This window comes from Hordeum vulgare, chromosome 5H (assembly GCF_904849725.1).
Source record: "Hordeum vulgare subsp. vulgare chromosome 5H, MorexV3_pseudomolecules_assembly, whole genome shotgun sequence".
NCBI classification, from domain to species: Eukaryota; Viridiplantae; Streptophyta; class Magnoliopsida; order Poales; family Poaceae; genus Hordeum; species Hordeum vulgare.
In genome coordinates, this window is record NC_058522.1 from 258,054,724 (window position 1) to 258,069,976 (window position 15,253).

Here is a 15,253-nt window from a genome sequence, read left to right on the forward strand (position 1 = left end):
GAGTCCCGGATGAGATCTTGGACATCACGATGAGCCCTGGAATGGTCTGGAGGTAAAGATTGATATATGAGAAGTCCTGTTTTGGTCTCCGGAAAAGTTTCGGGCTCATCGATAGTGTACCGGGAGTGCTGGGAGGGTACAAGGTCCACCGAGAGGGGTGTGACGACCCAAGGGATTCATGGGCTGTGAGAGGAGGCAGACCAGCCCCTGGTGGGCTGGCCAAAGCCTCCCCTAAGGGCCCATGCGGCTGGAGTGGAGGAATAAGACAAAATGGCCAAAAGGCGGAAAGAGTTTCCAAGTGGGAAGGAGTCATAATCCTACTAGGATTGGAGGAGGACTCCTCCTCTCTTCCTTGCGGCCAAGGAAAAGGGGATAGACCTAGGTCGCAGCCTCCTCCCTCCCTCCCCTATATATACTAGAGGTATTATGCGTTTTTGCACACCAGAAATCAGCCACGTGCTCCCTCTTACTCTAGATCGTAGTTCTTCCTCTAGTCTAGTTCGGCGGTGCTTAGGTGAAGCCCTGCTGGATTAGTTTACCACCACCACCACGCCGCTGTGCTGGAGAACTCATCTACCTCTCCGCCCCTCTTGCTCGATCAAGAAGGCGGTGAACGTCATCGAGTTGTACGTGTGCTGAACGCGGATGTGCCACCCGTTTGACACTAGATCAGGATGGATTGTGATGGGGTCGCGTGACGGATCGTGATGAGATCATGGGATGGGCTGCGATTTGGATCGCGAAGATGTTCCACTACATCAACCGCGTTATATACGCTTCCGCTTAGCGATCTACAAGGGTATGTAGATTCACTCTCCCCTCTCGTAGATGATCATCACCATGGATAGGTACTACGTGTGCGTAGGAAATTTTTTGTTTCCAATGCGACGTTCCCCAACTGTGGGATCATGAGCTAGGTTCATGCGTAGATGATATCTTGAGCAGAACACAAAATATTTTGTGGGCATTGATGCTCTATTTGCTGCCCTCCTTAGTCTTTTCTTGATTCAGCGGTATTGTTGGATTGAAGCGGCTTGGACCAACATTACTCGTACGCTTACGAGAGACCGGTTTCATCGACTAACATGCAACATGTTGCATAAATATGACTGGCGGGTGTCTATTTCTTCAACTTTCGTTGAATCGGATTGGACCGAGGCGGTCCTTGGAGAAGGTTAAATAGCAACTTGCATATCACCGATGTGGCTTCGTGTAAGTAAGATGCAATCATACTAGATACCCATAGCAGCCACGTAAAATTTGCAACAAAAAATTAGAGGATGTCTAACTTGTTTTTGCTGGGTATGCATGTGATGCGATATGGTCAAATACATGATATGATATATTTGATGTATGAGATAATCATTTTGTAATAGTTAAATATCGGCTTGCACGTCGATGCTATGACGACTCGCAGGAGCCATAGGGTTGTATTTAATTATTTTTACCGCTTGGTGATGCTTTGCTTTATCGCTAGTAGTAGCTTTAGTAGTAACAACATAGTTAGCGCGACAACCTTGATGGCAACACAATGATGGATATCAGGATGATGGAGATCATGGTATGGCTCTGGTGATGCCGGAGATAATGCTGATGCTTTGGTGATGGAGATCAAGAAGCACAAGTTCATGGCCATATCATGTCACTTATGATTTGCATGTGATGTTAATCCTTTTATGCACCTTATTTTGCTTAGGACGATGGTAGCATTCTAAGGCGACCCATCACTAAAACTTCAAGATAAAATTGTGTTCTCCTCGAGTGTGCACCATTGCGACAGTTCGTCATTTCGAGACACCACGTGATGATCTGGTGTGATAGACTCAATGTTCACATACAACGGGTGCAAAACAATTGCACACGCGGAACACTCGGGTTAAACATGACGAGTCTAGCATGTAAATACATGGCCTCGGAAAAGAAGAGACCGAAAGGTCGAGCATGAATCATATAGTTGATATGATCAACATGGAGATGTTCACCATTGAAACTATACTCAACTCACGTGATGATCACACTTGAGTTAGTGAATTTGGATCATGCGACACTCGAATGACTAGAGGGATGTCAATTTTAGTGGGAGTTTATTAGTAATATGATTAGCTAAACTCAATTATCATGAACATAGTCCAAAGGTCTTTGCAAATTGTGTTGTAGCTTGCGCTGTAGCTCTCCTGTTTTTGATATGTTCCTAGAGAAAACTTAATTGAAAGATGATAGTTGCAATTATACGGACTGGGTCCGTAAACCGAGGATTGTCCTCATTGCTCCATAGAATGCTTATGTCCTTAATGCACCTCTCGGTGTGCTGAACCCGGGCGTCGTTTGTGGATGTTGCAAACATCTGACATACACGTTTTTGATGACTGCGTGATAGTTCAGTGCGTAATACTTAATGACTTGGAATTGAGGTGTCGAAGACGTTTTGAACGTTATGGAACATATGAGATGTTCCAAGAGATGAAATTCGGATTTCAGGCTCGTGCCCGCGTTGAGAGGTATGAGACCTCTCATAAGATTCTTGGCCTGCAAAGTAAGGGAGAAAAGTTCAATTGTTGAGCATGTGCTCAGATTGTTTGAGTACTACAATAGCTTGAATCGAGTGGGAGTTAATATTCCAGATAAGATAGTGATTGACATAGTTCTCAAAGTCACTGCCACCAAGCTACAGATCTTCGTGATGAACTATAACATATCAGGGATATATATGATGTTCCTTGAGCTATCTGCGATGTTTGACACCGCGAAAGTAGAAATCAAGTAGGAGCATCAATTGTTGATGGTTAGTAAAACTACCAGTTTCAATTTGGGCAAGGGCAAGAAGGTATACTTTATGAAACGGCAAACCAGTTGCTGATCTAGTTAAGAAACCCAAGGTTTAACCCAAACCTGAGACTAAGTGCTTCTATTATGAGGGGAACGGTCACTAAAGCGGAACTACCCTAGTTACTTGGTAGATAGGAAGGGTGATAAAGTCGACAAAAGTATATTGGATATACATGATATTGATGTGTACCTTACTAGTACTCTTAGTAGCACCAGGTTATTAGATACCGGTTCAGTTGCTAAGTGTTAGTAACTCGAAATAAAAGCTATGGAATAAAGAGATACTAGCAAGGGTGAGGTGATGATGTGTGTTGGAAGAAATGTCAAGGTTGATGTGATCAAAACATCACACGCTCCCTCTACCATTGGAATTAGTGTTGAACCTAAATAAATGTTATTTGGTGTTTGCGTTGAGCATGAACATGATTAGATCGTGTTTGTTGCAATACGATTATTCATTTAAAGAGAATAATGGTTATTCTATTTGCTTAAATAAATACCTTCAATGGTATATTGAATCTCGATCGTAGTGATACACATGTTTATGATATTAATGCCAAAATATACAAGTAGTAATGATAGTACCACTGACTTGTGGAACTGCCACTTGAGTCATATTGGTATAAAACGCATGAAGAAGCGCCATACTGATGGATCTTTGGACTCACTTGTTTTTAAAACATTTGAGACATGCGAACCATGCCTATTGGTGTAAACGCATGAAAAAACTCCATGCAGATGGATCGTTTGGACTTACTTGATTTTGAATCACTTGAGACATGCAAATCACGGGCAAGATGATTGAAGGCCTCGTTTTCCAGTGAGATGGAACAAGAAAGTAACTTCTTGGAAGTAATGTATGCAGTCCAATGAGTGTTGAGGCACGCAGTGGATATCGTTATGTTCTTACTTGATGAAACACACGTCTGAATTATTGAAAGGTTCAAGTAATTTCACAAATGATTTGAGTAGATACTAGTATATTTTGTTGATAAAACACACGTCTGAATCATTGAAAGGTTCAAATAATTTCAGAGTGAAGTTGAAGATCGTCGTGACAAGAGGATAAAATATCTACGATATGATCATAGAGATGAACATGTGAGTTGCAAGTTTGGTACACAATTAAGACAATATGAAAATTGTTTCACAACTCATGCCACCTGGAACACCATAGTGTGATGGTGTGTCCGAACTTCGTAGCCGCACCCTATTGGATATCATGCATACTATGATGGCTCTTATCGAATTACCACTATCGTTTTTGGGTTAGGCATTAGAGACAACCACATTGACTTTAAATAGGGCACCACTTATTCTGTTGAGATGACACCGTGTGAACTATGGTTTGGAGAAACCTAAGTTGTTGCTTCTTAAAAGTTTGGGGCTGCGACGCTAATGCGAAAAAGTTTCAGCCTGATAAGCTCGAACACAACGCGGATAAACGCATCTTCATAGGACACCCAAAACAGTTGGGTATACCTCCTATCTCAGGTCCAGAAGCAAAGTGTTTGTTTCTAGAAACGGGTCCTTTCTCAAGAAAAGGTTTCTCTCAAAAGAATTGATTGGGAGGATGGTTGAACTTGATGAGGTTATTGAACCATCACTTCAACCAGTGTGTAGCAGGGCGTAGGAAGTTGTTCCTGTGGCGCCTACACCAATTGAAGTGGAAGCTGATGATAGTGATCATAAATCTTCGGATCAAGTTACTGCAAACCTCGTAGGTCGACAAGGAAACGTACTGCTCCAGAGTGGTACGGTAATCCTGTCTTGGAGGTGATGTTGCTGGACAACAATGAACCTACGAGCTATGGGGAAGCAATGGTGGGCCTAGATTCCAATGAATGGCCGAAGCTCATGAAATCCGAGAGAGGATCCATGTATGGAAACAAACTGTAGACTTTGGAAGAACTACTTGATGGTCGTAAGACTGTTAGGTACAGATGGATCTCTTAAAAGGAAGACAAATGATGATGGTAAATATCACCGTTAAGATAGCTCGAATTGTCGCAAAGATGTTTTCGACAAGTTCAAAGAGTTGACTATGATGAGACTTTCTCACTCGTACCGATGTTAAAAGTCTGTTGGAATTATGTTGGCAGTTTCTGCATTATTTATGAAATATTGCAGATAGGATGTCAAAACATTGTTTCCTCAACGGTTTCCTTGAGGAAAGGTTGTATGTGATACAACTAGAAGGTTTTATTGATCCTAAGGATGCTAACTAGTATGCAAGCTCCAGGGATCATTCTATGGACTGGAGCAAGAATCTTGGAGTTGGAATCTATGCTTTGATAAGACGATCAAAGTTTTTGGTTTTATACAAAGTTTATGATAAACTTGTATTTCCAAAGAAGTGAGTGGGAGCACTATAAATTTTTTGATGAGTACATGTGGTTGACATATTGTTGATCAGAAATTATGTAGAATTTTTGGAAAGCATATAGGGTTGTTTGAAAAGAATTTTTCAAAGGAAAACCTGGATTAAGCTGCTTGAACATTGAGCATCAAGATCTATGGAGATAGGTCAAGACGCTTGATAAAAATTTCAATGAAATGCTTGCCTTGACAAGTTTTTGAAGGAGTTCAAAATAGATCGGCAAAGAAGGAGTTCTTGGCTGTGTTGTAAGGTGTGAGTATCGAGTAAGACTCAAAAGCCGACCACGGCAGAAGAAAGAGAAAGGACGAAGGTCGTCCCCTATGCCTTAGCCGTAGGCTCTATAGTATGCTATGATGTGTACCGCACCTGATGTGTGCCTTGCCATGAATCTGTCAAGGGGTACAAAAGTGATCCAGAAATGGATTACTGTACAACGGTCAAAAGTTATCCTTAGTAACTAGTGTACTAAGGAATTTTTCTCGATTATGGAGGTGATAAAAGATTTTGTCGTAAAGGGTTAAGTCGATGCAAGCTTTGACACTAATCCGGATAACTCTGAGTAGTAAACCAGATTCGTATAGTGGAGCAGTCATTTGGAATAGTTCCAAATGGCGCGTGGTAGTAGCATCTATAGGTTGAAATAGATATTTGCCAAGGACACACAGATCTGAAAGGTTCAGACCCGTCGACTAAAACCTCTCTCACAAGCAAGAGATGATCAAGCCCAGAACTGTATGGGTGTTAAGTTCATTACAATCACATAGTGATGTGAACTAAAATATTGACTCTTGTGCAAGTGAGAGACTGTTGGAAATATGCCCTAGAGGCAATAATAAATTAGTTATTATTATATTTCCTTGTCCATGATAATCGTTTATTATCCATGCTAGAATTGTATTGAATGGAAACTCAGATACATGTGTGGATACATAGACAACACATTGTCCCTAGTGAGCCTCTAGTTGACTAGCTCGTTGATCAAAGATGATCAAGGTTTCCTGGCCATGGATAAGGGTTGTCACTTGATAACGGGATCACATCATTAGGAGAATGATGTGATGGACAAGACCCAAACTATGAACGTAGCATATGATCGTGTCAGTTTATTGCTATTGTTTTCTCCATGTCAATGTATATGTTCCTATGACCATAAGATCATGCAACTCTCGGACACCGGAGGAATACCTTGTGTGTATCAAACATCGCAATGTAACTAGGTGATTATAAAGGTGCTCTGCAGGTATCTCCGAAGGTGTCTGTTGTGTTGGCATGAATCAAGACTCGGATTTGTCACTCCGTGTGATGGAGAGGTATCTCGGGGCCTACTCGGTAATACAACATCACAATAAGTCTTGCAAGCAATATGACTAAAGAGTTAGCGACGGGATCTTATATTACGGAACGAGTAAAGAGACTTGCCGGTAACGAGATTGAACTAGGTATAGAGATACCGACGATCAAATCTTGGGCAAGTAACATACCGAAGGACAAAGGGAACAACATACGGGATTAACATTAGTCTTGACATAGAGGTTCAACAGATAAATATCTTCGTAGAATATGTAGGAGCCAATATGGGCATCCAGGTCCCACTATTGTTTATTGACCGGAGAATGGCTCAGGTCATGTCTACATAGTTCTCGAACCGGCAGGGTGTGCGCACTTACGGTTCGGTATAGTTGAGTTATAGGTGTTGGTGACCGAAGGTTGTTCGGAGTTCGAGATGAGATCCTTGACACCATGAGGAGCTCCGGAATGGTCCGGAGGTATAGATTGATATATAGGAAGTCCTGTTTTGGTCTCCGGAAAAGTTTCAGGCTCAGCCTCCTCCCTCCCTCCTCCTATATATACTAGAGGTATTGATGGTTTTTGCACACCATAAATCAACCACGTGCTCCGTCTTCCTCTAGATCGTAGTTCTTCCTCTAGTCTAGTTCGGTGGTGGTTAGGCAAAGCCCTGCTGGATTAGTTCACCACCACCACCACCACCACACCACTGTGCTGGAGAACTAATCTACCTCTCCTCTCCTCTTGCTGGATAATTAAGGCGGTGATCGTCATCGAGCTGTACGTGTGCTGAACGCGGAGGTCCCGTCCGTTCGGCACTAGACCGGGGTGGATTGTGATGGTAACGCGGGACAGATCATGATGAGATCACGGGACGGGTTACAATTTGGATCGTGAAGATGTTCCACTACATCAACCACGTTATATATGCTTCCATTTAGCGATCTACAAGGTTATGTAGATTCACTCTCCCCTCTAGTAGATGATCATTACCATGGATAGGTATTGCATGTGCGTAGGTAAATGTTTGTTTTGCATGCGACGTTCCCCAACAATGGCTTGGTTAGAAAGACATCTGGCTGCAGTCTCGAGACCGCTATTGGGAATCTGAGGAGGTGACCGATAGTTTGGCTTCCAAACCAACCCCCGCTCAGACGCAATCTTGTCAGAATCCCTCCTTCTCTGGCCCATGCGTGAACATGCCATGAAAATAATATTGAATGGGTAGTTATTTTCGAAGTGGAAAAATTCTGAGCATTTTGGGAAATTCAAGATTTATTAACCAAATTATCATTCATGGATGGAAAAACATTTGTAGATTCGTGCGATGAAGGAATCTAAAAGAAGGCTTAGGTGGATGAAGCCGGAGATGAGTCAATGCCACATGGCCCCACAGGTTCAACTGATGCGCCATGCCTGGGTGGATCAGAGATATCAATCCGAGGGAATAATGGCCCAACATGGGCACATGTTGTGCACGCCTCGTCCAAAGGTTGCTCCAAAGTTTTAGGCGTAGGGGATGATCGACCATGCAAATTTTGGTGTTGCCAAACCACCGACGAGATCACTGTGCCGAACACGGTCGGCAGTGAGGCCACTGTCCATTGAAGATCAAGAGAGGGTGGTGGATGAATGATGACATGCTCATTTTTTGGAATATCATATCCCGCAATCTCCATGGTAACAATACAGTTGGCCTTAGAGGGATATCTATAACCTTTACAAACACTATAGTTTTAAAAGGTAGCAAATGATAACTTCATACAAATTGAAGAACCCGGTTTGGAAGTATATTTGACACGAGGATTATTTATATCTAAGAGACCCAAAGCAGCTCTGTGCTTGGAAGGGTTCACCAGAATCCATTCAACATCACATTCCTTCTTCCAAACTTTGAACTCATGGACCCAATTAGGTCCTCTATTACCCCAAAGATGAAAGTAACATTTGAATTGGAGGCAAGAGAAGGGTATTAAATCCAGAATATGAAAGCCAACCTCCTTGCCAGAAATGTTCAAGATGAATACATTATCACCAATGGCTGAGACCATTAGATTAATGGCAGAACCCTGCAATGTCGATTCAACTATGGCAGCCACAAAATCCTCCGTAAGATAGAAATCGTGCTTGCTAAATGAAACCACCAGGATGAAGGACCCTCATGTTCTCCATCGGATGGTTTGTGAGGCCCGACGCATTATAGATCTCATCAACAAAAACTCTACCCTTGTAGAAATCCAAGCCAAGAGTAGATACAGAAGAAGAACCTATCATCGTGGGTATGAGGATGTAGATCAGGGAGTGCCGGACAGGATGATCGAAACAAAGCCCAAGATTACTGGGCGTGAATGGAGATCACCGAATTACTAGGGTTTAGGGGCGACATGGTGGGTAGGTGCTCCATCTTGTCTTTTTAGAATAGTTGGCCTCGTGAAGGGGAAAGCATGCTCAAGCTTGGGGAGGCTTAATTCTATCATGCACACTTGCCCCAACCACGAGCTCTCAAAGGAATTGATTATACAAAAAATTATGCTCGGATTTCTCATGATGATCAACGTTACTCGATGCTTGTGTTGTAGATTCCTATATGAAGGAGACTATTGAATTCATATGGGATCATCTGGAAAAGATTAAACGCAATGCCAAAGATTGGGAACTCGATGAAGCTAAAGTGTCATGTATAAAGCTTAATTTTGATTGTGTTAAATCTTTTATGGAAACTTCTCCTTCTCATGAGTTTAGAAATATTTATGGCCTTGAGTCTGAGATAGTAGCTTCTTACTGCAAATCTTTTGCTACCTATGTTGGGCATCCCAAGGAAACGTGGTTCAAATATCATCCTCGCATTGAAAAATTATGTGAGGAATCTGTTAGAATTAAGAAGGAATAAATAATTGTTAACCATGTTGATCCAACTATTCCTACTGCTAACATTGAGAAACCACCTTAACCTATTAGGATTAGAGAACATGCTAAGGCTACAACAGTGGTTAATAAGAGTTATGTTAGAACACCTACACCCTCTAAACAAATAAATGTTAAACCTAATGTAGATATAGTTAAACATCTCCTAGCTGATAATATTGATGGGCAGGTTATTTACCTCTGTGATAAAGTTGTTAGAATTGGAAAATATGTTATAAATAAACAAGATGAACTAGATAAAAATAAACCAGCGGTAGGCACACCCGTCATCTCAGTCAAAATTGGAGATCATTGCTATCATGGTCTGTGTGATATTGGTGCTAGTATTTGTGTTATACCTTATACATTATATCAAGAAATTATGCATGATATAGAACCCTCTGAAATTGAAGATATCGATGTCACTATTAAGCTTGCAAACCGATACTATTTCGCCACTTGGTATTGTTACAGATGTTGAAGTCTTGTGCGGAAAAGTCAAGCACCGCACTGATTTCTTAGTACTTGGTTCGAAACAAGATAACTTTTGTCCCATCACATTTGGTAGACCATTCTTGAATACGGTTAATGCTGAAATTAATTATGCTACTGAGAAGGTTAAAGTGAGCTTTGGTGATATTTCTCATGAGTATAGCTTCTCTAAGTTTGGAAAACACCACGTGAAAAATAATTGCCTAGTAAGGATGAAATAATTGGTCTTGCTTCCGTTGTTGTACCTCCTACCGATCCACTAGAACAATATTTGCTAGACCATGAGAATGACATGCATTTGAATGAAAAGAATGAAATAAATAAGATACTCCTTGATCAACAACCTACCCTTAAGCAAAATTTACCAGTTTAAATTTTAGGTGATCCTCCTCCACCCAAGGAAGATCCCATATTTGAGCTTAAGGCTTTACCTCATACATGGAAATATGAGTATCTCGATGACAAGAACATATATCTTGTTATTATTAGTGCTAACCTTTCAGACCATGATGAAAAGATATTACTCAAAACTCTAAAGAAGCACATGGCTGCTATTGGATAAACTCTTGATGATCTTAAAGGTATATGCCCCACTCTTTGTCAGCACAAGATTAATATAGAACCTCATGCTAAACCAGTTGTTGATCATCAACGCCGTCTCCACCCTATGATAAAAGAGGTGGTAAGAACTAAAATACGAAAACTTCTATAGGCAGGTATAATCTATCCTATTGCCGATAGTAGATGGGTAAGCCCCTTTCATTGCGTTCCTAAGAAAGGTGGTGTCGGCGATGCTAGGTCGACACCTATGGGGATCAACGTGATACCCTTGTAATCGTAGGGAGGGGAAAACAACGTCAAGAGCAGACCTAACGATCAACACCCGACAAGCCATTTTACCCAGGTTCGGGCCGCTTACACGTAAAACCCTACGTTGTGCTCGTCTGATCGTATTAAGCGTTCCTTCATTGTTCGTTGCAGTGATGATCACCGTCTTCCTGGCCAATCTCCAGAGAGTCTAACCCCTTGTGAATGAGCTAATGGCCTCCTTTTATAGGCAAAGGGGTAACCTACAATGCTCGATGGTAGGTTCACGAGATGATACAGTGAACCTACAGCAATGCTTATCTATCCACCGTTATCACGTGCATTAAATGCACATCTTATCCATGTCAGCTAAGTGCTGGTGAAGACATGTGTCCAGGTGTTTTGACACCTGGATGCCCCGCTGGCGCATGAGGAATGCGCTAGAACTCGGGGGGCGGTGGCACTGTGGCAAGGGCAATCACCCTCTAGTGCTTTGCCACGTCATCCTAGCAAGGGTGCTTGCCGGGGCCTTGGTGCTTCGTACGGCAAGGGAGCTTGCCGGGGGCTTCGGCTGTCTTCCTGGCGAGGGAAGCTCACCGGAGTCTTGTGTTTGGTGTGTTCATCACGCCCATCAAACAGACGTGGACTTGGGTGTCTTCCCGGCAAGACAGGCTTGCCGGGGCCTTGGATATCTTGGGGGTGTGTCTTGTATGGACTCTGCCACGGCCTGTCGTCAGGGGCTCTTCGCGCCCGTGCACCAATCTGGGCCACTAGAGACCCCAGTCTTTAGTGCACCGACAGGAGCCCCCGCGCCTAGGCCGCACACGCGCGTGGAGCGTTGTTGGGCCATGCCCAAAGAGGTGCACGAGCCTTCGTGGCTGGATCTACTGGCGGTTGCCTTTCGCCACTCCGCGCATCGGATGCAAAGTGGGCGATCATGCATGGAGTGGACCCTCCGTCTCCTGAAACACCCCTGCCACGCGCGCGGCATGCGCAGTCATTGATGGACACGTGGCAGACGAGGCCTTGAAAGGCGCAGTAGTGTGTGGGTCCGCTAGTGCATGCATTGGCGCATCAGGGTGGTTCTCTATTCGCCCGTGAGCTCGAGCAATTGGTCGCAGAGGGTGGTGGCTTCTGGAGTAAGGCTAGCCCCCACGCCCCATCCTATAAATTGGGAGGGTTTGCGAGGGGTTTTGCTCACCCAACTCCTCTTGGATCCACCAACTCCTCGGTCTTGGCCTTGGAATCATATTCTGTCTACTACTGGCACTTGCCCCTAACCATGGTTAGGGGATGGGGCCGACCACCGTCGGTTGTGTGGGCGGCGAGGGGATCCCGTTCGGATCATGCCATAGCTTTTGAGGGTGCCGCGACGTTAGACGTCCCGAACGCCCGTGGAAGAGGAAGGGAGTGGGACCGAGGTCGCCCGGAGGTCGAGGACGGGGGAGGCGGAGCGCTACTGCAACACCTCCGTCCTCCCCGGGGCTTGCTCCTGTGGCGGCCCATGTCGGATGGAACCCAATGGAGTTCCTTGTCCAACTACGAGGGCCCATCCGGTCCCGCCTCCGACTCCATGGTGTATTCGCCGAGACAATGGAAGGAGAGGGGGGCCTGACCCTGTGGCTATGTATGCATGGCCGCGGCAATGGTGCCGTGCCGGTGGTTGCGGAGCGCACTGGGCCTCAGACCCTGTTCCTCGGCCGCGGGTGGAAAAGCTTCGCCTGCGCCCACAGCTTTTGGGATAGGCTTGTCCTCCGCTTCAAGAAGGTGGCGGAGAACATGCTCTCTGTCAAGCTATATGGGAGCTTGGGTGCGCGTCTCGACTGCTGCGAAGAGAGCTCGAGCGGGACTCAAAGCCTTTCCTCGCGTGAGAGTCGCGAGGAAAGGACGGGCGATGATGACAGCGGAAGCCGGTCAGGCCCCTCGCAGTCAATATGTGCATGAGGGGGCCTGGCCTCGGGCCTACCGCTCGCCATACCATCGCCGTCAGTCTGCCGCTCGCTTCCTTCTGCGCCGGACCGACCGGAGCTGACTCATCTTCCTGTCAGCGCCCGGGCTTCTTCTCCTCCATCTCTGCGGCTTCGTTCTCCTCCGCGCAATGCTGGTCCCGGAGGAACCATCCTGTATCGCGCGGAGGGCCGCTCCATGTCTTCCTGAACTCCAGTCCGGCGAGCGCAGTTCCTCGCCAAGGTCAAAAGTTCTAGGTTAGAGCAGATCATATCATCCATGTAATATGCTCAAGAGTATCTCAAACAAATGAATGAAAAGATTGTTTTCCCCCTTCTTCGATTCCGTTCTTTGTATGATTCATCTTTGCATAATCTAGGAGTTTGCCGGCGACTACCGTCAAGACTCCTTGCCGCGTTCGGTGCAACCATAGAAATCGCCAAGCGCAGCTTGAGACGAAATCGGGTGCTACATAGCCGCTTGTTCTGTTGATTTGGTTCGCAACTGTTTGAAGGTGCTCTGTGGCCATTCAGGTCGTTTGAACAAGTTCGAAACAAAGACATGGTGCACCAAACTTTGGGAAGGTCCCAGTATGCGCAAACTCCTCACACAAAGATCGGAAACTTCCGAAGGGAAAAATAAAAGGATCTATCTACTTCAAATATGAATCTCAAACTCAAGAACTTATCTGTCTGCGCCGCGACTGCGAGGCGCTCGAATCTTTCGCCGGGGCGTAGGAGCCCTCAGCGAGCAGGGAATCACCGCTCCTGGCAGTCTCTTCTCCGGCAAGAACTTCTTGCCGACGGTTCGTGACCATCGCTTGGAGAAAGAGTGAGCGAACGTGTAACCCCTTTGCTTTTCTCTTGCTAGGCCGTGCTTGTGGAGCCCTCGAGCGCGTCTTTGGGTGATGATGCGACGCTCTCAGGGGCGCAACACTCGCGCTAGAGCGTGTGCTGGGGCTTCGGGACCGCGTGGCGCATCCTCAACGACTATGCATTGCTCCACGGAGGTGCATCCGACGGAGTATGCGAAGGGGCCTCTACAAAGCGCCCAGGCACGCCCTCGATAGCTGCGCGTTGGCCCCGAGCGACGCATTGGCCTGAAAGTGCTACTCTTGGAGCCTCCGCCTCCCTGCCCCGCTCGCGCGTGTAGCAACGCACTCGCGCAGACCTTGGGAAGCCGTAGCAGAACAGGGCGCCCGCCGCGGTACCCCGTTTCCGGGGAACGCGGCATAGCGCTCAAACTACGATGGAGCCTGTGTTGAGCTTGCTCCAATTCACGCGCCTCTCTCCCGCCCCCTACCTGGCGTGCCAAAGATGTCGGTGATGCTAGATCGACACCTATGGGGATCAACGTGATACCCTTGTGATCGTAGGGCGGGGAAATACAACGTCAAGAGCATACCTAAGGATCAACACCCGGGAAGCCTTTCTACCCAGGTTCGGGCCGCTTATGCGTAAAGCCCTACGTCCTGCTCGTCTGATCGTATTAAGCGTTCTTTCGTTGTTCATTACAGTGATGATCACCGTCTTCCTAGCCAATCTCCAGAGAGTCTAACCCCTTGTGAATGAGCTAAGGGCCTCCTTTTATAGGCAAAGAGGTCACCTAAAGTGATCGATGGTAGGTTCACGAGATGATACAGTGAACCTGCAACGGCGCTTATCTATCTATCGCTATCAGGTACATTAAATGCATGTCTTGTCCATGTCAGCTAAGTGTTAGTGAAGACATGTGTCCAGGTGTTTCGACACCTGGATGCCCCGCTGGCGCATGCGGAATGCGCTGGAACTCGGGGGGCGGTGGCACTGTGGCAAGGGCAATCACCCTCTAGTGCTTTGCCATGTCATCCCGACAAGGGTGCTTGCCGGGGTCTTGGTGCTTCGTCCCGGCAAGGGAGCTTGCTGGGGGCTTCGGCTGTCTTCCCGGCGAGGGAAGCTCGCAGGGGTCTTGTGCTTGGTGCGTTCATCACGTCCACCAAACGGACGTGGCCTTGGGTGTCTTCGCGGCAAGACAGGCTTGTCGGGGCCATGGATATTTTGGGGGTTGTCTTGTTTGGATTCTGCCACACCCTGCCGTCAAGGGCTCTTCGCGCCCGTGCACAAGTCTATGGCACTAGAGACCCTAGTCTTAGTGCATCGATAGGTGGTATAACTGTTGTTCCTAATGATAAAAATGAACTTATTCCACAAAGGGTAGTAACTGGTTATAGGATGGTAAATTATTTCAGGAAATTGAATAAGTCTACTAAAAAGATCATTACCCCTTTCCTTTTATTGATCAAATGTTAGAAAGATTATCTAAGAACACACACTTTTGTTTTCTTGAAGGATACTATGGATTCTCTCAAATACATGTGTCAAAAGAAGACCAATAGAAAACTACCTTTACTTGCCCCTTTGGAACTTATACTTATAGGCATATGCCTTTTGGTGTATGCAATGACTCCTATATTCTCTGACTTTCGTGAAAAGGTTATTGAGGTTTTCATAGATGATTTTTCTATTTATTGGACTTCCTTGGATGATTGCTTGAGCAACCTTGATCGAGTTTTGCGGAGATGTGAAGAAACTAATCTTGTCTTGAATTGGGAGAAGTGCCACTTTATGGTGA